Here is a 27,307-nt window from a genome sequence, read left to right as displayed (position 1 = left end):
ACTTTCACTCCACATGACATCAGGATATGGCTATGCATGTCACACTGATCAAAGGCATTGGGTGGAGCACCAAAGATCAACACTTTGGAACTGGCAATGCCTCCCGACAGCAGTTCCAATATGAACCTAGTCGCAACAATGTGGAAAATTACCCAGAAATCCACATTTCACCCCATCAGTCTCCTACCAGTTATCAGCAAAGTGATGGAATGAGTTATCTACAGGGCAGCGAGTAGCACTGAATCACAGTTTCTTAGTTTAGGTTCAGTCAGGAGCACTTGACTCCATCTTATTACAGCCCCAATACAAACAAACAGAAGAGTATTACAGAAATAAGGTTAGAGAGACAGATAGCTTTTGATGGAGTGTATTATTGAACAACCCTTATAAAACTGAAACCTAGAGCACGGGGGGTGGGGGGGGGGGGGAGAAGAGGAGGAAGAGAAGAGAGAGGGAGAGAAAAAGAAAGAGTGGGAGGGATGGAATCATATTTGGAACAATGGATGATGGTTGTTGTCAATCATCGCATGCATGGATATTACTGCAGAAATTCTGCATGGCAACAGCCTAGGTCCAACCATCTGCTGCTTCATCAATGAATTTTCACACAAAAACAAAGTCAGAAGTGGGGCTGTTTGCTGCTGATTGTGAATGTTTATATCCATTCACAATTTCTCATATAATAAAACAATCCATACCCGCATGCAGCAAGACCTAGACGTTACCAGGCTTCAGCTGATAAATAGCAAGAAACATTTGCACTGCATGTCAGGCAGTGACAATCTCCAACAAGAGACTGTAATCACATTCCCTTGACATTCAGCAGCACTATTAGCACCACATTCCATCTTGTGGGTTGTCTTTGAACGGATAGCTAATCAGACCCACTATATAAATAGCATGATTACAAGAGCAAATCAGATGCTGCATATGCTGTGGCAAATGGCTCACAGCATAATTCCCCAAAGCTTATGCACAATGCATACAGTACAAGATTTATATAGGATGGTACTTTACGCTCAACCTGCCTGAATGGTGGATCCGCAACAACACCAAAAAAAGTTTGAAACTATCCGTGACAAAGCAGTCCACATGATTGATCGACAGCCTAGCCACGTCTTCCACCACTGGTGTACCATGGCAGAGGTGCTTTACTGTCCACAGAGTGTACTGCAGCAACTAACCAAGATTCTTCAACAGCAACCTCCCAAATGTATGGCTTCTACCACCTGGAAGGACAATGATAGCAAATGTATGGACACCACCACTTCCAAGTCACATACCCACCAGCCATAAAATAGCAGCTTTCATGGTCCCTGGGTCAAAATTCTGAAACTTCGTACCCAACAGCACGATGGGAATACTTTTGCCACATGGACTGTTGCAGTTTAAGAAGGTGTCTCACCACCTTCTCAATAGCAACCAGTAATAGGCAGTATAATTAAATTAAACTTCGGCTGTACTTGATAATTATTTAACTTGGCTTCATTGATAACAACACCTGCCATGTGTATTGGGTTTTTTTTTTAAAACACAGAAAAATGATCGTGAAGCACTTCTCAGAAGTGCAAGCAGACAAAATATAACACTTAAACAAATAGGGAGCTGTTCGGAGGGGTGCCAAACTTGGTCACAGAGGTGGGTTTAAAGGAGGAGAGAGGTGGGGAGGTGATGAAGTTTTGGGTGAGAAAATTCTCGAGCTTAAAGTATGGTTTAATTCATGGCCATGAGTAGTGAAATGACAAAAGGTCATTGCAACATTAATCCAGGTCTCCCTCTTTCCACAGATGCTGCCTGACCAGCTGATGTCTCCAACATTTTCTCAATGTTATTAGAATTTAAATGCAAAGTTCTTTGCAGTTTAATGCTACTTAGAGTTTCTAAAATTAAAAATTATTTCACGGGCTGTGGGCATTGCTAGCTGGGCCAGCGATTTATGCCCAACCCTAAATGCCCTTAAACTGAGGACATTTAAGAGTCAATCACATTGCTATGGATCTGGAGTCACATATAGGTCATACCAGTGAAGAATGGTAGATTCCCATCCCTAAAGGACACCAGATGGGTGTTTAGGACAGTCAGCAACAGTCATCAGATTTAGACATTTAATCCCAGATCTTTAATAAATTCAAATTTCACCACCTGCCACGGTGGGATTCAAACCCAGGTCCCTAGAGCATTACCCCGGGTCTCCGGATAACTACTCGTCAGTGATAATGCCACTATGACATTGCCTTCCACGACCCCATAAACTGGCCCCACCCACAGTCCCACATCAAATTTAATTAGCATGACAAAATTTCCATCAATTATGGGTCTTGGAGGAAGAGCCTTAAATTAAGTGGTTCTATATGGCACAAGGAACTTAATAGGAATGAATGATTTAGCTTTTAATCTTTTTAAATTTACTAACAATCTTACCATTGCACACCAAACGTAGCTAGCAATCGGTCCACGTAAATCATTCTCAATTATTTAAAATTAGGCCGCCACTTAGGTGGTGGAATGGCTGTTGTGGTTGAAAGAGGCTTTTATTTTTATTTTAACAAACCTATTTTCAGCTGTCTAATGAAGTCTGCATCAGGCCACTTAGAAGAATTACATTCCAAATTGCTGCCCAATTTCACTGGTTCATATACAATTTTACTTGCGGTGCTCTGGAAACAGGTTTCCTCACGAGCTTGAGCAATGCGGAAATCTTAAAACAAAGCATACTTTTGAGGATAATTTGCACCGAATTGGTGATTGTGCCCAAAAGTGAAAACTCCTGGCTGTCACATTTTATAACTTAGAAATCCCCACTAGTTTATTGCCATGTTATTAATGCTGCCATTAACTTTGAATCAGTACATGGGCGGCACGGTGGTACAGTGGTTATTCCTGCTGCCTACAGCACTGAGGACTCGGGATCGATCCCGGCCCTGGGTCACTGTCCGTGTGGGGTTTGCACATTGTCCTCGTGTCTACATGGGCTTGACTATGTGTGACCTATATGTGACTCCAGAATCACCCCCACAACCCAAAGATGTTCAGGTTAGGTGGATTAGCCACATCAAATTGCCCTTTAATTGGGAAAATAAATTAGGTATTCTAAAATTTTTTGTTTTAAAACTTTGAATCAGAACACAGTATAGATAGGAGGCCATTCTGCCCATCTTGACCACCTCTTTGATAGATGATCATCGGAATTATGGTGATTATCACATGCTATGGACGCAATTGCGATTCCTCCATTTTGTCAGCAGCAAACAAGCAACAGCATTGTAAAATTTAAAATGGATCGTTTTGTAATATTGGAAGAGGGGTCCAGAGACACAAACAGTCCAGGATCTCACAACTAAACCTGCTTGAGAAAGTGGCTTCGGATAACCCACAGCAGGACAAAGCAGTGGTGGCGTGGGCGGTCCAGGAGAGTCCACAAAAGGACAAAGCAGTGGTGGTGTGAGCTCCAGGACCTCTGGTGAACAACCCATACTGAAATGTAACATTGAATGACAAAGTAAGTGAGCTTGTGAGAACCAAGCAGGCTCACCTGTCGCATTAAAGGTCAGCAAAAATGGTGGGTCGTAATGGTCGGCCGGCATGCATCGTGAAGTTTGGCCGGTTGGTAAATATGGATCCCCGGGAAAAGTTTGAAAAATACTGACTTAAGATATGGGTCCATGTACATATATTTTCTTTCTGGGAAGCAGGAGCAAATAATTTGAGGAGGAGTATTGCAATAAAAACAATAACTGCTTTAAATCTAGTGCGATTACGTCAATATTAAAGCAGTTCAGAATTTTATAACTTGAGAATATATGCTACAACTGACTATCATCTGGAGCCTGCAGCTCCGATCATCTATGCAAAGCGTAATTCCTGACCTTGCTGAATTAAATTATACGAGGCCAGGCATTTGTAAATATTGGAAGTTTTAGACCGGTGCTAAAATGCACTACATCTGTTCAATTGTGCACCATTAACATGGAAAACTGCAATCAGATGGACCCATACCAAAGACCAGCTTTCTATGTAAACAAAGCTAAATTTCCATTCAGTTCATAATCAGTATAACGTGGGAAGTCAATTCACAGGAAATAAACAGGTGAAAACAATATTCATATCATTTCCACCTGATTTGGTAGATTTTCCACCCAAGCCGCAACAGATCATCAGATGGAATTACACAAGAAATACGGCGCATAAATAGGCCATTCAGCCCAACCAATCCATGGTGGTGTTTATGCTCCACTTGAGCCTCCTTCCATCTTTCCTCATCTGAATCTATCACTTTAACCCTCTATTCCTTTCCTCCACATGCAGGGACTCTGCACCTTTCAAAAAAAAAAAAAAAAAAAAAATTCCATGACTTATCCAAGTTGATGGAAGAAATTTTCAGTGGATCTCTCCGAGCAGATGGGTCTCCACAATGGACATGCAGTATCATTTTGGACAGCATCTCCTCCACCACATGACAGACAGTTCTTGCTCTGCCTTACCTGGTTTACTGTACTCCAGCTGGGAAGAAAGCACCCACTGACTATTCTGCCATCACAACAAAACTCACAACTGATACCAACAAACGTACACCTCTCCTCACATGGGGCAACCAAGAAAGGAGGGTTCAGGGAATCAGACACTTGCCACTCGACCAATTGCTGCTGCTATATTGGCAGCGTCAAAGCAGCTACAGTATTCTGGTGCAGAGGCAGGGTCAGATTGACAGGTTATTTAGCCAATAGCCACTGTTGTTCTGGCAAACTCCAAAGCTGCCAATCGGGCGATTGGTGGGGGGAGGGGGCAAGCAGAAAGGATCCGGCAGGAGTAACAAAACCTGCACTCTATTCCGGACATGTGACGAAAACAGTTAGGGAGAGAGGGAAGCAGATGTTGGCAAAACATTGGATTCTGCCCAAAGGCAGTAAAGGCTCATTCGCCATCTTTATAATTTCTATGACTGGTCAGGATAAAATTGTTTCCCTTGGTGGAGAATTCTAGAACCAGGGGGCATAGATTCAATCAAGTGGCAGACTGTGTAGAGGCGCCACGAAGAAGAATTTTTTTTACGCAGAGGGTAGTGGGAGTCTGGAATTTGCTGCCCAAATTGTTGGAGGCAGAGACTCTGAACTATTTTTAAAAGTACCTGGATCTGTACTTTGGGTCGGGTGCAGGAAGGTGGGATTAGAAAGGGCACCTGGGTCCCTTCAGGCTGGCATGGACAAGATGGGCTGAATAGCCTCCTTTTGTGCCGTAACTTTTCTAGGATTCTCTGTGACATTAGGTTCTAGGTGGATGTTGACTGCCTGATTCAATGTCTACCACTCACATTCTCCTCCTAGGAGTTGCTGACTGCGAGTCCCAGGGTCCTCCGCTCACACTACCACCAAGAAGGACAAGGGCAGCAGACACATGGGAATACCACCACTTGCAAGTTCCACTCCAAACAACTCACCATCCTGACTTGGAACTATATATCACTGTTCCTTCACTGTCACTAAAACAAAATCCTGGAACTCCCTCCCTAATAGCACCACATGGACTGCAGTGGACTCACTACCACTTTCTCATGGGGCAATTGCAATTAAGGCTGGGCAATAAATGCTGGCCTAGCCAACGACTCCCACATCCCTTGAATGAATAGGAAAAAAAAAAGTACATAATATTGTTCCCTCGATTAGGCAATTTTCTTTACTAATTCAAAACACAAGAATTCAAAGATATTTTTTAACATTTGTTATTTTTAGAGATTGGGATGGGAATGGAACATGTTGGGTAAAGAATGCAGCACCTCCACTCTAGGATTATCTATTTTAACCCCAATCTGACAACTATCCCCTATAAGGGGTTTGGAATTACTATTTCCCCCTACAACCTTGTGGTCCATTAAATCAATGCTGAAAATTTATCCCTTATTTTCATAGAATTTACAGTGCAGAAGGAGGCCATTCGGCCCATTGAGTCTGCACCGGCTCTTGGAAACAGCACCCCACACAAGGTTAACACCTCCACCCTATCCCCATAACCCAGTAACCCCACCCAACACTAAGGGCAATTTTGGACACCAAGGGCAATTTATCATGTCCAATCCACCTAACCCGCACATCTTTGGACTGTGGGAGGAAACCGGGGCACCCGGAGGAAACCCACGCACACACGGGGAGGATGTGCAGACTCCGCACAGACAGTGACCCAAGCTGGAATCGAACCTGGGACCCTGGAGCTGTGAAGCGATTGTGCTATCCACAATGCTACCGTGCTGCCCATAAATGAGTGGAGAGTGCTGAAAGCTCTTTGGTGTAGCTCCATGGAGAGGGAACGGTAGGATGGCGGGGAGGGGGTGAATTTAACTTGTGTCTGAGTATGAGCCAAACAAGGTTCCAATCCATACTATTAATTTTTTAATTATTTTGCCATCAATATTAAAAAACTTACACTGTGCAATTGAATGCTTTCAACAGAAGGCTAAAGAAAGGATGCCCAACTGAGAGGTAGCACATGTTGTCAGATATAGCAACATAACATTCTTCCACCTCCCTACACCCACACAAAATACCATGCACAACCACAGCTGACGCCTGCTCCGTGAAGACACAATTTCAACAGTGTGAGAAAGGGGGAAAAAAAAAAAAGAGTAAAAGTTACAGCATCATTAACTTACATAGTCATAAGCATCATCAGGTGCATTTGACAAAATGTCAGTAAAAATGGATCAAGCAGATGGGGGCTTCCACAAGTTCTGCGGATTCATGCTGTGAACTGCAGGCTGCATGAAGGGACAACTACCCAGTGATTGGCAGAGTTGCTTGCCTCACTGTTCCAGGACACGTCCCAGCCCAATTTGGCATCACCAGATTTTGGGGAGGCTCTTGTTGGCAGGGAGACAAAAAGTTAGTCAAAGCCAGCAGTCCCAAAAGGACAACTGTCCTCCTTAAAAGGAGAGGTCAGTACTGTGAAGCGATTTCATATTTCAATCATGTAATGGCCAAAACATGCGCCTCGAAGTAAAATGAACCCAGGTGCCTGCATTCACCTGCTCTGCTTCCTCCAATCACTTACCATGAAGTGAGTGGCACTGCCATGGATTTCCTAAACCGTGAGGGAACAAGCACAGAACAACATTCTGTCCCAAGTCCTGTCACTAGTGCAATGAAACTTTGGGAAGCCAGGTATCTGCTGATCTGGATTTGACAGACTGTACAAATCAAATCTTGTGGAAACAGTCACGAGCGGCCTTCATCTACATCAGAGATGGGAGTAGGGTCTGTTGAGGCATCATCCTCCAAAGGTGATAAAGGTGTTCATCACTCCATTGAGGCTCCACTGAGGATTAGATTACCTCGCGTGTTATTGCACCATCACATGACTGTCCCCAGAACTTCAAGACCAGCTTCACAGCCAGGTACAGCAGACAACAACCAACCCACCTAGTTGTTCACATCTTTCAACTTATGGACAAGAAAGACATACATTATAGGGTCACCAAAGTAAAGGACCAAGTACAGGGCAACAGCAATTGGCAGGACACTAACTTTAATATACATTTTTAGAACTCTCTTGGTATAGAACCTGTTTCCTGAGCAAGTCCATAACTAGTACATCTTGGGACACTCGCAGAAACCAGCTGTTTTTAAGGGAGAGTAGTGGCTGGGGGGATTGCTCCCCGGAGACAAAGGGTACCCATGCAGGAGGTGCCCGATGATGCCAGTGCAGAGGCCACAAACACCCAGAGAGACTCGCTACAAGACTCATGTGTTAGCTGGTCGAGCAGGGAATTGGACTGCTCAAGATGTGGTACCTGAACCACTCAGGGGGAGCCCTCCAAACAGCCCGCAGAGCGTTCCGCATTATAGTGTCCTGCACAACCTGGCACTGCAGCAGCAGGATGAGTAGTTAGACCAGGAGGAGACGGAGGAGCGCCACATTTCCTCTTTGGGTCATAGCTCCAGATTAGACTCGGGGTCACTTTTTGTAGAGCACGTAACTTACACGTCTCCCAGCAGTCTGAGACAGTGAAAGCCCAGGTTTCTGGCTTTTGGAGGACTGCTGGAGATGAGGCACCCGCTGAATCCCGAGTCAGATGATGAGCCTCTGTCAGCTCAGCGCACCAACAGAATGTTGGAGATGCACCGGGCAGAGATGCAAGAGTTACCCAGAAGACAAGAGCGAAGGATGGAGGAGTCCATGTTCCGTCTGATGTTGTGTCTCCAAAATGCAAACACCTTGAGGTCACCATAGGAAAGGCAGCAACCCCCTTAGAGATCTTAGTCCAGCAGGTTTTGCTGGATTTGCGCTCGGACCTGCACATCATGGCTATAGGCATTGATGTGGTAGCTCAGCGAGAAAGGGGCACCTTCATTTCCCTTTAGGAACTCCTTTTGCTCAAGGAATCAAATGCCTTTGGACCCCAACAGGGAGGAGGACTGTCAGCTGGACACCCCTGGGGCCTCCACACATTAACATTCACACCACAGAAGTGCCAGGCAATAACCATCTTCAATAAAAGAGAATCAAATGATAATCAAGGACTTCCGGTGACTGTGATGTGCTGAGCAGTCACACATCAGGTGGCTCTCCTCCAAAATACAATCAAATAGGCACTTTTAGATAAATTTAGCCTAAGGATTCCGACTTGTTTCACCTGCGAGTGAGAAAGGGAGAGAATGGGAACAACATGCCAGCGAATGGGAGCTCGAGAGGCCGCAGAGAAGGCAGAAGCAGAGGAAAAGGCCAAGAGCAGCAGGTGAGCGAGACCCACGAGGCAAGAGGTCCCCGGCGAGAGGGAGATCAATGACCCGAACAATGAGAGATGGATGGGCAACATTCCTAACGAAGGAATTAATGGTGATCAGGGAGGTGATAAAAGTGGAGACCCAGGTGGCTGTCAAGGTGGCAGAAATGGAGGCGTTGGATCGCCATGCAGACAGTGATAGATGGAATGGGGAAAGAGAATCAAATCACCTCCCCTTGACATTCAATGGCATTACCATCGCTGAATCCCCCACTATTAACATTCTGGGGGTTACCATTGACCAGAAACTGAACTAAACTAGACATATAAATACTGTCTGTGCGGAGTCTGCACGTCCTCCCCGTGTGTGCGTGGGTTTCCTCCGGGTGCTCCGGTTTCCTCCCACAGTCCAAAGATGTGCGGGTTAGGTGGATTGGCCATGATAAATTGCCCGTAGTGTCCTAAAAGGTAAGGTTAAGGTGGGGGGGGTTGTTGGGTTACGGGTATAGGGTGGATACGTGGGTTTGAGTAGGGTGATCATTGCTCAGCACAACATCGAGGGCCGAAGGGCCTGTTCTGTGCTGTACTGTTCTATGTTCTATGTTCTATGTTCTAAGTGCAGGTCAGAGGCTCGGAATCCTGCGGCAAATAACTCACACCCCCCCCCCCCCCCCCCCCCCCCCCCCCCCCCCCCCCACACTCCCCAAAACCTATCCACCACCTACAAGGCATAAGTCAGGAGTGTGATGGGACTGCTCTCTGCTTTCTGAATGACTGCAGCTCCAACACCAGCAGGACAGGGGCACCAACAACAGGGGCTGTTTAGCACACTGGGCTAAATCGCTGGCCTTGAAAGCAGACCAGCAGCACGGTTCAATTCCCGTAACAGCCTCCCCGAACGGGCGGCGGGAATGTGGCGACTAGGGGCTTTTCACAGTAACTTCATTGAAGCCTAATCGTGACAATAAGCGATTTTAATTTCATTTCACAAAGCAATCCACTTGATTGGTACCCTATCCACAAACGTTCACTCCCTCCACCACTAGCGTACAGTAGCAGCAGTGTGTACCATCTACAAGATGCAATGCACAAACTCACCAAGGCTGCTTCCAAACCCATGACCACTACTATCTAGAACAGGAGTTCTCAACCTTTTTTAACCCATGGACCCCTTTTCCTCTTAATTTTTTTTTGTGGACCCCCATAGCCATTCCTAATCCTTATATTTTGTCCGATGACTAAAGTCCATCTACCTTACCGTGAGGGTTGGAAACGGATTAGCGGTATTTTCGTACATTGCCAAACTTATTCTAATATGAAAAGCAATGAAAAAAACTTTTTACTGACTAAATTGAATTAAATTACTCTAAAAATAACCAATTCATATCAAATATACACAGTTTCTAGTGATTACTGTGTTAAATCATTCCTTAAACTTGTCATGGAGAAACGATGGGTGATTTTCACCTCCGTTTGTTCTAGGTAACTTTAAATTTACGACGCTGTCAAATGTAAAGTTTTTTTCTTCTACTTGATTGCCATAAACAATTCATAGCTACATGAATATTTCTACTTTTAGTGTTTTAATATGGCGTAGATTACTGTAAAAATTTAATTCTCAGTAATAACAATTGTTCTGAAGTAGAATTGCTCTATGGACCACTAAAATACCACCGTGGACCACCAATTCGGTATTTTTTTTGTGTGGACCCCCAGTAATGTTACATGGACCCCCAGGGTCCATGTGCACCCCGGTTGAGAACCACTGATCTAGAAGGACAAGGGCAGCAGATACATGGGAACACCACCACATGGAAGTTCCCCTTCAGGTCACTCGCTATCCTGACTTGGAAATATATCGCCATTCCTTTAGTGTTGCTGGGTCAAAATCCTGGAACTCCCTAATAGCATAGTGGGTGTACCTACACCAGTTCAAGGAAACTCACCACCACCGCCTCAAGGGCAATTAGGAACGGGGAACAAAAACTGGCCTAGCCAGCGAAGCCCTTTTCCCTTAAAAATTAATATTTTTTAAAACACAGGACACTCCAAGAATGTCTGGTCACTCCGAAATCCCTCTGCCTGTTGCCCCATCAACTCCAGTTGGTCAGGCCAAGGAGGCTGTATATGGCACTTAACGGTAAACCCACAACAGGGCAGGTCGCTCCAGGCCTCGAGTCACAAGAGAGCATCTGGCAAGGTCGTCATAGACATCAGGACATAGCAGTCTGCTGTGGATGTCAGGGCTGCACCCAGGCTTAGCATTAGGAAAATTAAGAAATATTAACATCACTTTGGGGTTATAGGTGTTCAATCACCATATAAAGCTTGCACTTGATGTAAATTCATTTGATGTCAATGAGAATGTCATCTGAAGGCATCATGCATATTAATATATGTGCCCTCCTATTGAGAGAGTGAGCCATCCTCCCACTCAGTCATCACTTTTGTGAGCTTCACAGGCACGAGATGTCAACCTCACGAAAGAGAGTTACCAGAACCTTGTGTGGTGTCAAAGAGATGTGTCAAAATCTTTACTGGAATTGTGAGCTAGATGAATTGTAACCCTTATTGCTTGCAAGACACCATTGTGCGAGGACCACTCAGCAGTCTAAAGGCATAGCTGCAGACCTGATGAGATGATGATATCTCCAACCATGCACTCATTTCACTGTCAGCTGTTGTTTCTCATTATGCTAGCCACAATTGCATAACATTTTTGTAACAGCGCGAATGCTAAGTCATCGTCTTTCACTTCCCAGAGCACATGTATACAAGGTTCACTGCTGACGTTTCCGCAGATCATGGTCTGGTGAATCATGAGGTTTGAAGGTACAAATGCAAATATGGAAGTTGGCATTAATGTGACTGGTTGCAAATCCCTTTCAGAGCAATGGCATGGCGCTAAAGGACAGGAGGCATGTGGCCTTCTCCCGTTGCCTGCACATTATTCCTCCGTTTCTCCTTCTGGCAAGGGATGCCACTTTTAAATTGCCAGATTATGAAGCGTGCAGCAGTATGAAGCAGACCACTACTATGCAAGAAACCTTCTCTGGAGAGCATGTAGAGGCACCCCCCACCCACCGACCCGCCACCCCCCTCCAAACCCGGCCACATGTGTGCAGTTGATTGTACTCTTGCTAAGCCCGAGATAGCTACAAACCCATCAAATCTAGCAGCTTGGCTATCTTCATCAAGCGTGAATCTCACATAATGATGAACCTGGGGAGATCTGTCAAATCCTTGATGCACTTGTGTGACGGCCTGTGAGATGCCACACAGCTTCCCCGTGGATCCCTGAAATAAGCCGCAGGGAAAATAAATGCAGCACGGCGGTGACATTCAGGAGTGAAGTGAGAGCCGACAGTCGCACGTCATTTATTTCCAAACGTGTTTCAGATTGGTTACATTTCACACTGTCGAGGTGCTAGATTAAGAGAGGCTGCATGATTCCAGCAAGTAGCATTTTTAATGAGCATTCATGAGATGATAATGCATGCAACTGGGATTGTTGCCATGGATCAGTGGGAAACCTGACCCACCATCGATCTGGTAAGAAAAATTCCAAACTGTTTTCCTGCCAGCGGGTTTCTGATCTTTGGCCTGTCTTTTCATTTCATTTTTTCATTCTCCAAATTCTCCAGTTCCACTGCCACAAAATCCACCACGAGCTGGAGGGGTAAATTTCGCACATCGTTCGGGCAGAAAGGAAGCATATTAGAAGGTGTAGAACGGCTGCGTCCAAAGGGATGCAATATAGACAGAGAAACTGGGAGAACAGAAAGAGTCCCTACAGGAAGTGTAGTGCATAGACAGTCAAAGTAGCCATGGGGTGGCATAGTCAAAGTAGCCATGGGGTCCGTGGGCTGGTCATGAATATTGTTTGGTAGCATATCCGCAGAATGGAGACAGATAAGTTAAGAAGGGAATGGGTGCACTAGCAATAGATCATATAGATGCGATTCCCTTGCCACGGTGCACTCGTTGCACTCAAGCATGAGCACAACACGGCCGGAGAACCTCGGGAGAGGTCTCCAGTGGGACTCCCAACAGCCTCCACAATTCGCAGGATTCACCCATCCCACGAGACATCAGAGTCAGAACTCCGCCAAATGGGGCAGGACCAAATGACACTCAAAAACTTACTTACGACCTACCTTCCTGAAATCTACCGGCCTCCGTCGATTCTCCGGGCTCTCCAGGCAGGCTGCAGCTGGACGCCAATCAGTGCTGGTCCACACAAACGTGGACCAGGCAGAATGGCACCCGGGGAGAGTTTCCTGGGCCATCGGAGACCCCTGGGTGGTCACGGTTAGTGAAGGGTAGCCTCCTGGCCCTCCCCTGGAACATGGGCACCTTGGCACTGCCATCCTGGCACTGCCAAGGTGCCTGGATGGCAATGCTAAGCCAGTTGAGGCTCCTTCATTAAATGTTTTTAAGGTAAAGATAGATAGTTTTTGAAGAAAAAAGGGATTAAGGGTTATGGTGTTCGGGCGGGAAAGTGGAGCTGAGTCCACAAAAGATCAGCCATGATTTCATTGAATGGCGGAGCAGGCTCGAGGGGCCAGATGGCCTACTCCTGCTCCTAGTTCCTATGTTCTTATGTTCACAGAGCACTGCCTGGGTGCCAGGGTGGCACTGCCAAAGGTCAGGACTGAGGGGGCCATGCCCATGAAGTGGGTGATGGGGGGTTTGAAGAGTAGGGGAATGCAGGGCAGGTAAATAGGGTCCTCTGGGAAGTTGGAGGGATGGTGAGTGGGGGGGCCTGGAAGGGTGCATCCTCACTTAGGGGGGGGGGGGGGGAACAAAACGGGGGACAACTCACAAGTTCACTTCGAGATCGGAGCACCCTTTCAAAATGGCGACCCAATCTCGATGAGAAACTCCCCGGGGCCCAAAAAAGTGACTAAATGTCATTGAATAGACGTGAGGAACTCGTCTGCAGAGCCGGCAGGAAACTCACTGAAAAACCGCCACAAATTAACTCAAGAAATGTGTTGGGAGAATCCCGCCCTATTGTGAGTTGCAAACCCTTCTTGTTTATCTAATTTTAATTGTAGAATCTTTAATTTTGTCCAAGAATGACTCGCTCTCTTGCAGAATGGGCACAGTTGTTAAAGTGCTTGGTATTCAAAGAATGCTCATTGCATCCCCCTCATCCAACCTGCTGTACAAGTGCTTCACCGTTGGAAATTGATTTTTGCCACAGAAGATTCAATATCAGTGTTATTTGCATTGCTATTGGTTCAATCAATGCAACTAGGCCAAGGGAAACTCAAGGAATTAAAGTGCCAAAAGTTGAATCTCAAATCAAAAGTCATGCAAGTCCTAGACGTACAACAAAGATGGTAGATTTTCAGCATCCTCCAAGACTTCTTCATCAGTTTTAAGGAAATAGCCAAATGCATTAATAACCACAAGTGAGAAGATCGGTTACAGTTTTGAGAGAAGTTGGGGCCTCCAGCCATAGAGATCGTGCTGACCATTCAGGTTTTTAAAAAAAAATAGAACATGTATACTTTCCAACAATAATTGCCATCTGCCAATTCTTTCAGTGACCGGTATTCAAGGACACCCAGCACCCTTTGGGCATCAACATTTTCCAATCTATCACCATTTAAATAATACGCTGCCATTCTGTTTTGCTTGCTGAAGTGGATAACGTCACACTTATTATCCATATTATACTTTATCTGCCATGCATTGGCCCACTCACTCAATTTGTCCAAATCACCTTGAAGCCTCCCCTCACCCCTCACATTGCCACCACCTAGTTTGGAGTCACCAGCAAACTTGGAAATATTACATTTGGCTCCTTCATCCAATTCGTTCATGTGCATTGAGAGTAGCTGGGGCCCCAAGCACTGATCCCTACGGTATCCTATTAGTCGCTGCCTGCTACTCCGAAAAAGACCCATTTATTCCTATTCTGTTTCATGCCTGCTAACCAATTCAGCCTCAGTCATATTGAATTGCGGTGCAGCTCGAATGACTGAACAACCTGCTCCCATTTCCTATGTTTCTGAATCAACTTTTAAGAAAAACCGCAGACCCATACGACAAACCGTTTTAACTGTAATGACTCAGCACCATAGGAGTTACAGGCAGAAGTGCAATAGTTTGAAATTATGCTGTTGTACATTTTAGGCCATGTCAAAGAATGTCGTAACATTGAAATGAAACAATCAAAACACACAAATTGAATAAATGCCATGTAAGCATTGTTTGTGTTTAGTTAATACTTACACTAAGCTATGTGCCAAAATCAAATTCAGCAGGATGTTGTTCCCAGAGGTTTAGAGATTGAATGGGCCCGAGTAGGTTGTGTGCAGTTATGCAGAAATATTAAACAAACACCAGAATTTAGAAGTAAGACTGCCTTTTAACATTCAGTGTAGCAAGATTAATCTCATTAGAGGAGTCAGGAAGATCATGCTGACCATACAGTTTTTTTTTAAAAACAGACTGTGTATACTTTCCAGCAATAATTGCCATCTGCCAGGCAGTACAAACAACGGTGGCTGTCGATTATAGGACTCTGTACTGTAAATGCACATCAGCAAAGCAAACTATAATACAAAAATCTATTTCAAGGCTCCCCAATATTAACATAATGAACTGGCAATTGTTTTCCTGCAGACATTTTACTAATGTTAGCAAATGAAGGAATATGTAGCCCTGCATCATCTTAATGTTTGAGGTACTAAACTAGCCTCAAGGGTTCCACGGAGCCAATTTTTTTTTTAAACTGCGTAACAAATTAAAATTAAATAAGGTGCGGCTAGCAATCGACAAAAAGCAGAGCTAAGTCTCAAAGTACCACCTGTACTTAGCTAATTCATACAATTGAAATTGTCTACGTTTTGCCCTTACACACCTATTAATCCAATAATGGGACCGGGGCTAATAGCCATGTCCATAAACTAGCAAGATGTACCTGAACTGATCAGGCTACACACACACCACAAGACGATACTCTGAAATCTAAATCTATTTCAAAACTCTCAAGCAACAAACAAAGAAAAACTGTGATTGCTGGAAATCAGAAACCAAAGCAGCAAGTGCTAGAAAAACTAGATCAGGTAACATCTGTACAGAGAACAGATAAATTAATAGTTTGTTCCTCACAGTTGAAATATTGACTCCTTCGGACCTCCCAAGTGCTTCCAAACTTCTGCTTTAATTTTCTCCAAAAATTAATTAGGGAAACACAGGATCATTGCCTACATCTACAGTGCTCACAACTACCTTGATATCTCTTTTAAAAACAAAAACTATTTCATCCAAAAGTCCTGTTACTTATCACACTCAAATCTATCTTCTTAAAAAAAGGGAATTTAACCTCTTATGTACTGATTCTAATTTAAAAGCAGACTGTCGGCCAACCCATTTTGCATTACTCATCAACGTCCCTGAAGGAGATATAAATATTTATAGTTCGGACCACTTCTCATCACAGGTCACCAGTTTAATGTATGTAATTTTCTAAATTAGAATTAATCACTGTATCTGCTCAATGGCTAGAGGAAGGTGATATAACAAGGTGTTTTCTAAAACACAGTTTTTAAATATTTAGAATTAAATGATAAGCCAATGGCCTCCTTCTGTGCCATAACTGACTCTGTGGCCTGAATGTTTACCAAGTTGGAAAGGCTGCCAGGTAATTTAAATCTCCAAGCATTTCAAAAAAAGAGAGAGGATGGGGGGGGGGGATGAGAAGTGACAGCCTTCTGTGGCTTGCAATTTGGCTTGTCTGTTGACATAAACCCGGGGATATTATTATAGGATTAGTGGTGCCTTACTGATTCTGCAATTTATCATTGTGGGGGTGGGGCTGTAAGTGGAGTTTGATTGACAGCTCCACCTGGCTATAAAGCCTTTGGTGTAGGGCTATGACTAGAAATATTTGGTTTTCCTGACGGATTAAGTACAGTCGAATTGACTGATCTGAACATCAGTCAGTTTGCAGAAATGTTGATCTTGGTATCAATTGAATTGCCATGGTCAAGGCATCGTGGAGTTACCTGAAGCACAAACTTCACCTGTCTATCAGCATTCTGGAGAGTAACTATTATCCTTGTTTCTTTGAATACGGCTGATTAACAGGTTATATAACAGACAAACTTAATCCTTCTGACTCCTAAACTACTATGGGGAATACATGGAGTAAGCAACCAGTTCTCAGACATCAACATCTCATGTCGCAATTCGTGAAATTCAAATTTTCAATTTGGTTGACGTTAAGGAAATGGTTGTAATGTGAAAAGTGTTGCATCGCATAAATCACATATGGGGCAGGATTCTCCCATTCGGCGGCAGAGTGTCCACGGCGTGAATGGACCGCTGGGAGTACTGATTCTGGTCCTTATAGGGGGCCAGCACGACACGAGCGGTTCACACCACTCCAGCCTCCCATCCCAGCACGAACTATGCGCCACAGCATCAGCGCATGCGCAGTGGCGCCAACCTGTGCATGTGCGGTGGCCTCCCTCAACACGCCGGCCCCGACGCAACATGGCGCGGGAGTTCAGGGGCTGGTATGGAAGAAAATAGGCCCGGGAAGCGAGATGCCGGCACACTGATTGGTGGGCCCCAATCGCGCGCGGGCCAGGCCCCATCGGAACCCACCCCCCCTCCCCCACAGGCCTCCCCCCGACCCTGCGCGCGGAGTTCCTGCCGGCTGCAACCAGCAGTGGACAGCTCTGCCTTTTTAAAGCGGCCACTCGTCCCATCCAGGCTGGCGAATCGGCGGCATGGCCACGTACAGTGGCCTGCGACCAGCGCCGCGCCTAACGCACCGGTAGCTTAGATTAGAGTAGGGGGTCAATAAGGGTGGGACCTGTATGAGAGGTAAATGGCTTTTGCACTATGTTCATGGTTTCATGTATATTGTTTATTTTGTTGTGGTTACTATACCAAAAATACCTCAATAAAATGTCGACTAAAAGAATGCACCGCCGCCAATTCTTAATCACATGCTGGCATCGGGGGCGATGTGGCCCGGTTGCAGGGATTCTCCGGCCCAGCCTCGGGCTGGGAGAATCCAGCCCATGGTTGCTCAGCTTTAGCCCAGGGATTTGAACTATTTAAAGAATGAATGAAAATTCAGATTATCCACTTGCAACAACTAACCTGAAGTCCCACCAAGCACCAACCCAAATTTCATTCACATTTATCAGAATCTGTTCACAAAAGGACACTTCAACTCCTTATGGACAGATTTTCTTTTTGTTCTGAGGTACTGTCCTGATTCAAGAGCTGGTTGCAGCAATTGGCTGCTGCGTACTAACCCATACATTAATCTAATAGAACAGTTCATTGGTCTGCTGATATGGTTTTCAAGTGTTCGGTCTCCCACCTGATGTCCTGCAAACATGTGTTGCAATTAGGGGTTAATAACTAAGCCTGCACAAGTTAACTAAGAACAAGAGAGTGCACGAGGGCAAGTTTTGGCTTACACTTGGCATGCTTCACTGAAACTGTCACCAACCACGAACACAGTATAGTAAGTGGGACAAGGCTTGAACTGCATTATCCAGTGGCAGTTAAAGTGGAGTAAATGACAACTACATACCAAACATTAATAGTCACCAGAAGCACACAACAATTAATATGGCACAATTTCAGCATCAATATCTGATTGCACACACTGCATTCTGAAACCAGGCTGGAGTTAGCAATGAAATAAGAATGTGTAGACACCAGTGAGAAGTACTGAAATTGGAAGTAAGGAGGGCCAATGCAATCTCAGAGATTACATTAACTTTGAGCCGCAAGATGATTGTGATTATCTAGTGGAAAGCAATGAAGCGCCAACAGGCTCACTTGTCACAAATTATTTCAAAAGCTCTTAATACTTGCATCTTAGTTTGCTCTTTCAAAATATCTGATTTGAAAATGAATCAAGTTTCATTCTTTACATTGCTTTTAACCCAAGCCACTGTGTCATTATATTCCTAATCGACTTACACTGCTTCTATCACCTGAAATTTACCTTTTGATGCTTCAGCATAGCTCAATGCTCACCCTTTTCCGGACAACATTCCCAGTAGGAGATTTTTCATGTTCCTACCTTGTCAACTCAACCCAAAATGTTCAAAGTACACAGGGACCAGTACCAGCACAAAGAAGGATGGAAATCGGTGAACCACACCCACAAAAACTGAATTGTTACAGCACAGGAGGCCATTCAGCCCATCATGTCTACACCGGGTCTCTGAACAAACAATTCACTTAGTCCCAGTCTTCCGCCTTCCCAAGCGGCAGCACGGTGGTTAGCACTGTTGCTTCAGAGCACCTGGGTCCCATGTGTCATAAGACCCATTCATGTATATCATGAGATGCAGACAGGCAGTGATTGACACACAGGACAACCAATGAACACACATGACCCAGAACAACCAATCACCAGACAGGACACCACCACTATAAAGCCCATAGGGCATTAAGACTCTCCCTCTCTCACAGGACACTGCTGCTGAGATAGTTAATAGAGTGCACAAGCCAGTGAACATCATCACCATGTGGTAGCGAGCTAGTCTGGGCAAGCCAGGAGGAGGTTATCAGTTAGGTTAATAGAGTGTCAACCCACAGCAGATTATGTAGAGCAATCAGCAAATTCAATAAAACAGTGTTGGACCATCTCCTGTGTCGGAAGCCTGTTTCTCGTTTCACTGCATCCAGTTGGAGTCGATGTTAGACCAACACAGATAACACATCACCAGGTTCGATTCCCAACTTGGGTCACTGTCTGTGCAGTCTGCACGTTCTCCCCGTGTCGCATGGGATTCCTCCGTCTGCTCCCGTTTCCTTCCAGAAGTCCCGAAAGATGTTCCGTTAGATAATTTGGACATTCTGAATTCTTGCTCAGTGTATCCGAACAGGCACCAGAGTGTGGCGACTGGGGGATTTTCACAGTAACTTCATTGCAGTGTTAATGTAAGCCTACTTGTGACAATAATAAAGATTATTATAACCCTGCACATTCTTCCTTTCTCAATAATTCCCTGTTGAATACTTAAATTGAACTTGCCTCCGCACACTCGGGCAGTGCATTCCAGACCTTAACCACTCGCTGCACGAAAAACATTTTCCTCACCTTTGCTTCTTTTCTAATGACTTTAAAATCTGTGCCCTCTCGTTCTCGACCCCATTACGAGTTGGGACAGTTTCTGCCTATCTACTCTGTCCAGGCCTCATGATTTTGTCTCCCATCAGCAAATTATTTTCTCGAAGGAAAACTGTCCCAGTTTCTCTCATCTATCTACATACCTAAAATTGCTGAGAGTTTTTTATGGCCTGCAGTAAGGCCTTTGACAAGGTCCCTCATGGCAGACTGGGACAAAACGTGAAGTCACACGGGATCAGGGGTGAGCTGGCAAGGTGGATACAGAACTGGCTCTGTCATAGAAGGCAGAGAGAAGCAATGGAAGGGTGCTTTTCTGATTGGAGGGCTGTGACTAGTGGTGTTCCGCAGGGATCAGTGCTGGGACCTTTGCTATTCGTAGCATATATAAATGATTTGGAGGAAAATGTAACTGGTCTGATTAGTAAGTTTGCAGACAACACAAAGGTTGGTGGAATTGCGGATAGCGATGAGGACTGTCAGGACACAGCAGGATTTAGATCGTTTGGAGACTTGGGCGGAGAGATGGCAGGTGGAGTTTAATCCGGACAAATGTGAGGTCATGCATTTTGGAAGGTCTAATGCAGGTTGGGAATATACAATGAATGGGAGAACCCTCAAGAGCATTGGCAGTCAGAGATCTAGGTGGACAGGTCTACAGGTCACTGAAAGCAGCAACACATGTGGAGAAGGTAGTCAAGGCGGCATATGGCATGCTTGCCTTCACTGGCCAGGGCATTGAGTATAAAAATTGACAAGTCATGTTGCAGCTGTGTAGAATTTTATTTATCCACACTTGGGAGTATAGTGTTCAATTCTGGTCGCCACAATACCAGAAGGATGTGGAGGCTTTCGAGAGGGTGCAGAAGAGATTTACCAGGATGTTGCCTGGTATGGAGGTCATTAGCTATGAGGAGAGGTTGAATATACTCGGTTTGTTCTCACTGGAATGACGGAGGTTGAGGGGCGACCTGATAGAGGTTTATAGAATTATGAGGGGCATAGACAGAGTGGATAATCAGAGACTTTTTGCCTAGGGTAGAGGGGCCAATTACTAGGGGGCATAGGTTTAAGGTGCGAGGGGCAGGTTTAGAGGAGATGTGCGAGGCAAGTTTTTTTTTTAAAAACAGAGGATAGTGGGTGCCTGGAATTCGCTGCTAGAGGTGGTGGTGGAAGCAGAGACTATAGTGACATTTAAGGGGCATCTTGGCAAATACATGAATAGGATGGGAATGGAGGGATACGGACCCCGGAAGTGCAGAAGATTTTAGTTTCGACGGGCAGCATGGTCAGCACAGGCTTGGAGGGCCAAAGGGCCTGTTCCTGTGTTGTAATTTTTCTTTGTTCACATGTCTCTGAATTGAACCTCATTTGCCACCTATCACTCCATTCCATCAACTTATCTTTGCCCTTTTGAACTTCTACTACATTTCCCTCAGAGTCCACATACTTCTGAGTTTTGTATCATCTGCAATCTTTGAAATTGTGCCTTGTCCACCAAGATCTAGGTAATTAATATATATCAGGAAAAGCAAGAGTCCCGACACTGAACACCTAGGGGACTCCACTACAAACCTTGCTCCAGCCTGAAAAAATCCAGTGAGTACTACTCCCTGACAATCAGCCCATTTCGCATCCATACTGCCACTATCGTTTTTTATTCTGTGAGCTATAACTTTGTGCACAAGTCTGTTGTATGACACTATGTCAAATGCCTTTTGGAAGTCCATGTACACCATATCACAGCATTTATCTCATCAAACCTCTTACTCAAAGCTCCAACAAATTAGTTTTGACTTTCCCTTAAGAAATCAATGCTGGCCTTCTTCAATTAACCCACATTTGTACTTGCACTATTCATTTTGCCCAAATTACCAAGTCAAACTGATTGCCCTGTTGTTGCTGGGATTAGCTTTATACCCTTCTTTGAACAAGAGTGTAATGTTTACAATTCTCCAGTTCTCTGGCACCATTCCCAAGTCTCAAGGAAGATTGAAAAATGATGGCCCGTTCCTCTGCTATCCCCACTCTCACCTCAGTGTACTTAGATGCAACTCATCTGGTCCTGGTGACCGAACAACCTTTAAGTACAGACAGCCTATCCAAATACCTCCATCATCAATGTTAAATTTGTCTAGTGTCTGAATTACCTCCTCTTTATCATAGCCTGGGTTTCCTAATTCAGACACTAGACAAATTTAAAATTGATGATGGAGGTATTTGGATAGGCTGTCTGTACTTAAAAGTTGTTCGGTCCCATTTTCTGCATGCTAAGCCCTAATTAGGAAACAAGTTTCCAAGTAACTTGATTGTTTGTTTCCAAATACTTGTAGCAAGTTACTTGGAAACTTGTTTCCTAATTAGGGCTTAGCATGCAGAAAATGGGACAAATATATTTGGATAAGAAAAAACATACAGCATTGTACAGTATAGCACATCAAGATATATTTGTGGATCCAGCAGGGTAGGCACCAGTACTACTGTCACGCACAGAGTGAATAGAATAAAACAACTCAGCAGACCACTGATGGATGAAATACATCACTGCATTCTATTCCAGCCAGATAAAATTAATTACTTTCTCAAATACCAGTAAGTGTCAGCACTTACATATTATTGGAAACAAGAGAAACAAAATGTACAAACGTCCTGTCAGTCCGGCTTATTCATCATTCGCTTTCCAACACTTTTACCATTGTCATTATCATGGTCATAACTAAACATGGCCACTCTTTACATTCATTCTCAACCCAATTCAATATGTTTCCCTTACACTCTTTGTCCTTGAATCTATATCAGATAATAGTAACTTTGCACTGACTACCATAACAACAATGACTGTGTGCAGGGCTTTCAATAATGTCATATAAAAATAAAGGCAAGTATTATTTATCAGTACATTAGTAACATGGACCACTGACTCTGAATACCACTGGAAAATATTGTTTCCCTTGCCAGGAGTACCTAGATATCGAAGGAATCTAAATGTTAGAGAAAACAATACACATCAAGTGATCAAAACAAATTTATGGTCCTGTAAATAGATTCTTCCACTGTCTCAAATTTTATAATGGCCCTTAGTACAGGTCTGATATTTCACAAGAATATGACAAACGTCAAGGACAAATGAAGGCAATTAGATCCTCAATGCTCACCTCTCCAACGTTAAATTTTTCCATTCCAACATCAAACTATTTAGATCGCCCCTGCAATTCCATTACTCTAACTGGCAGATTAATCCAAATATTTATCAACTTTCCATGTAAAGATCAATTTTCTCAATCAGTTTTTGCCTCCCAAAGGATAAAATATCCATCAGCCTTGTGATTCCCAAATCAGGATTGCCAATATGGAATAAACATGGATTTGTTTCTCAATCATCACATAATTTGAAAAGGAGGGCAAAATGCTGTTTCTACTTGATAACAGCTCTTCAAAGTTCAATATCCGAGAAGTTAAACACCAGATGCATTAAGAATCAAATTTAACGTGAAAAGTAATGCAAGAACTACAAGTAAGCTGGTTTCGGAGCAGGTAGCAGGTTACAGGTGCTATAAATATGAGGTTTGCAAGAGTCCTGTACTTTGAGACTTAAATTTAGAGTAAATGAAAAGTGTCATGTGATCTTTCCTGGTGCCTGCCTGGGTGGCTTAATCGTTAGAGATCAAAGGAAGGCTTAGATTCTTTTACTGAGAAAGTACAAAAGTATTTACACCAGGAGAATATAGAACATACAGTGCAGGAGGCCATTCGACCCATCGAGTCTGCACCCACCCACTTAAGCCCTCACTTCCACCCTATCCCCGTAACCCAATAACCCCTCCTAACCTTTTTGGTCACAAAGGGCAATTTAGCATGGCCAATCCACCAAACCTGCACGTCTTTGGACTGTGGGAGGAATCCGGAGCACCCGGAGGAAACCCACACAGACACAAGGAGAACATGCAGACTCTGCACAGACAGTGACCCAGCAAGGAATCGAACCTGGGACCCTGGCGCTGTGAAGCCACAGTGCTATCCACTTGTGCTACCATGCTGCCCACATTGCCAGAAAATGGCAGCAGTCTTTGAGTTTACGAGTAGTCTTTGAGTCTCCCAAAGTCCCGGAAATGTGTTGTAGGTATTGAGCTGTAAACAGTCTGTTTACTTTAAAGATGAAAGCAAGTTTGAAGTCAAGAACAATTAGTCAGTAATTCTCCTCAGATGCAAGGTTAAACCATTTCTCTGATCAGGTTACAGGCTTAACTCCAAATCAATATCACAGATGTGTTAACTCCATTACCCAATGTACTCGATGTGGAGGACAGAATGAGTTTGAAACTAGCCTAGCCTAGAACTTAAGTTAGGTTTGTCTTCAAAACTGCAGTATGAACACCTTCATATACTAACACCACCCTAGTTGGGGACAGCTATTCTTAAATACCAATTTAAAACATGTAGCACAAGATAGCAGTGTTTCGTGGAGTCAGCAGACAGAAATGAATGCTTGGCTTTGCAAGCTACCACAGCCGAATGGGAGAGGGAGGTGGTCTGTAATCAAAGAGATGCATCCTGTAGGGTTCCAGAAGAATTTTCCTGACGTGGTCAGGGGAAGAGGAATTGTCAGAACAGATTAAACTGCTGGTCGTGGATTTAGAAAACTTTACAGAAAACACCAGGAGATGGTCAAATTTACTACTCTGCCAATGACAATACGGAAACCCATTAGAAGCTGGAAGCAACTGTGGACTTTCTTTTCTATAAAGGACTGTAATTCTGTGGGGAACGTGATACACAAGTGTAAAAGGGGAATGTTCCTCTCTGTAGCTGAAAAGACAAGGCGATTATAAAAACAAAATAATGATTCGTCATAGTGCTTTTAGTCATTTGTTAAAGAAAAATTGTAACGCCATATTATTCTTTCAGTTAGTAACAGTTCCATCCGTTTTTTTGAGATCGTGACTGGAAAAAAAAAGCATGTCCTACAATCCAAACAAACTAGAATTTGTTCACCCATAAGGCTGGCACCTCCTTTTGATGTTCATGGCCTGCCACAAAGCTCTGTTAGATGTATTAAATTAAGGGATCACATTGATGAGTTCATCTCAAACTTTGAAGAGATTAATTAGGTTAACTGCCTCCTGTCACCACAAGATTAAATGAATAGAGTAACTTGGCACGTACACTTTAATATAACAGTTAACTATGAAATGATTTAGTTAGTATTGAAATTGCTTCTTTGTTTTGAGGATCAGGCACAGACTAAAGTCTGCTGTCAACAATAATCAATTCAATTTTTCATCTGTTTATGAAATTTATAACAGTTAAAGTTTAAAATACTACAAGCACATCCTCAGCTATTTAATATATTTGTATAAATCACTGCTTTTGTCACTTTCCTCCAGTGCAAGGAGACTTCACATAGGAGACATGTTCGTTGCTCCATTTTTATGTTCCGCCAGTGACATGTGATTTTTAAAAAATAGATTTAGAGTACTCAATTCTTTTTTTTTTCCAATTAAGGGGTAATTTAGCGTGACCTACCCTGCAAATCTTTTTGGGTTGTGGGGGTGAGACACACAGACACGGGGAGAATGTGCAAACTCCAGTGACCCAGAATCAGGATTGAACCTGGTTCCTCGGTGCTGTGAGACAGTAGTGCTAACCACTGCACCACATTTTAACTATATTCTTTACTCCTGTGCTAGCAGGCCTTCTTTAAAGATTTATTGCTAATGTGTAAGTTTCTATCTGGACAAGAGTAATACTTATTTCCAGTTGTACATCTTTTGGAGGACTCAACACTCTGGGAAACCATCAGCGCCATTGTTCTGTGCATATTGGAAGACATCTTGAACTTACAACTGGGTAGAAACATGGAAAAAGGAATGGATCTGTGCTAGGACCCCAACTGTTCACATTATATATTAAACGATTTGGACGAGGGAGCTAAATGTATTATCTCCAAATTTGCAGATGATACAAAGTTGGGTGGGAGGATGAGCTGTGAGGAGGATTCAGAGATGCTTCAGCATGATTTGGACAGGCTGAGTGAATAGTCATATGTATTGGTTCCTGCAGTTAATGTGGACATAAATGAGAGGTTATCCACTTCGGTAGCAAAAATAGAAAGGCAGATTACTATTTGAATGGGTGTAAATTGAGAGAGGTGGACACTCAGCAAGATCATGGTGTCCTCGTGTACCAGTTGCTAAAAGTAAGGGTGCAGGTACAGCAGACAGTAAAGAAGGCAAATTGTACTTTGGCCTTCATAGCGGGAGGATTTGAGCATAGGAACAGAGATGCTTTACAGCAATTGTATAGGGCATTGGTGATGACACACCTAGAGTATTGTGTGCAGTTTTGGTGTCCTTATCGGAGGAAGGATGTTCTTGCAATGGAGTGAAGCAAAGGTTTACCAGGCTGATTTCTGGGATGGCAGGAATGCCATACGAGGAGAAAGTATGTTAAGTTCAGAAGAGTGAGGGGATCTCGTAGAAACTTATAAAATTCTAACAGGATTAGATAGGGTAGATTCAGAAAGAATGTCCCGATGATGGGAGAGTCCAGAACTATGGGTCATAGCTGGAGGAAACCATATAGAGACTGAAACAAGGAGAAATTTTGTCTCCCAGAGAGAGTGGTGAACCTGTGGAATTCACTACTGCATAAAGTTGTTGAGGCCAAAACGTTGTCTAACTTCAAGACGGTCTAATTTCAAGGAGGAATTAGATATAGCTCTTGGGGCTAAGGGGATCAAAGGATATGGAGGGGGAGGAAAGATGCAGAATCAGTGTCTTGAATTTGATGATCAGTCATGATCATAATGAATGGTGCAGCAGGCTCGAAGTCTGAATGACCTCATCCTGCTTCTATTTTCTAAGTATGTTTCAGTCTAGGGGAAGAACAAAAGCACTGACAAAGAGGAGGATTATGATGATGGTAGGGCAGAGTGGACAGAGAGATGGGAGAGGGAAAGTACCATAAATGATAGTACAAATGTTTCAGGAAGGGCTGGATCACCGTTAAAAGTGGCCATGAAGAGATTTGAAAACAAAAATCAAAATGTCGTGAATCAACGTAAAAAGGACATGATAAGGCTGAGATTCCATGTAGGCAATAATGACAACTATAATTATATGGAAGTTTGGCACATTAGACCATAATACGTAGAAGTAGACTATTAGGCCTATTGAGTCTGCTCCACCATCCAATGAGATCATGGCTGACTTTTAGTCCCATTCGTTTCTCTAGTACATTTTCCACTCATGATATTATATTTATTTCCTCCCCTCTTCGGCCCCTTGATTATTTGCTATTTTAGGAATGTTATTAGTGTCTTCAACCGTGAAGACTGATGCAAAGTAATTGTTTAACTCATCACTTCCTGGTTCCCTATATTTCCCCTTGGCTCATTCTCTAAGGGGCCTCGGCTCATTCTCTAAGGGGCCTATGTTCACTTTAGCCTCTCTCTTCCTCCTTATATATGTTAA

At 43.8% G+C, this 27,307-nt stretch overlaps 1 protein-coding gene across 1 annotated transcript in view; it reads right to left on the bottom strand.

The window, feature by feature from the left end:
* carhsp1 (calcium regulated heat stable protein 1) overlaps positions 1–27,307 on the bottom strand; it is a 93,380-nt gene that overhangs the window by 44,732 nt on the left and 21,341 nt on the right. The gene's annotated exons all lie outside the window — the stretch shown is intronic.

Source organism: Scyliorhinus canicula, chromosome 15 (genome assembly GCF_902713615.1).
Source record: "Scyliorhinus canicula chromosome 15, sScyCan1.1, whole genome shotgun sequence".
NCBI classification, from domain to species: Eukaryota; Metazoa; Chordata; class Chondrichthyes; order Carcharhiniformes; family Scyliorhinidae; genus Scyliorhinus; species Scyliorhinus canicula.
The sequence above is the reverse complement of the archived record's forward strand: the minus strand, read 5'-3'. Positions and strand labels throughout refer to the sequence as shown.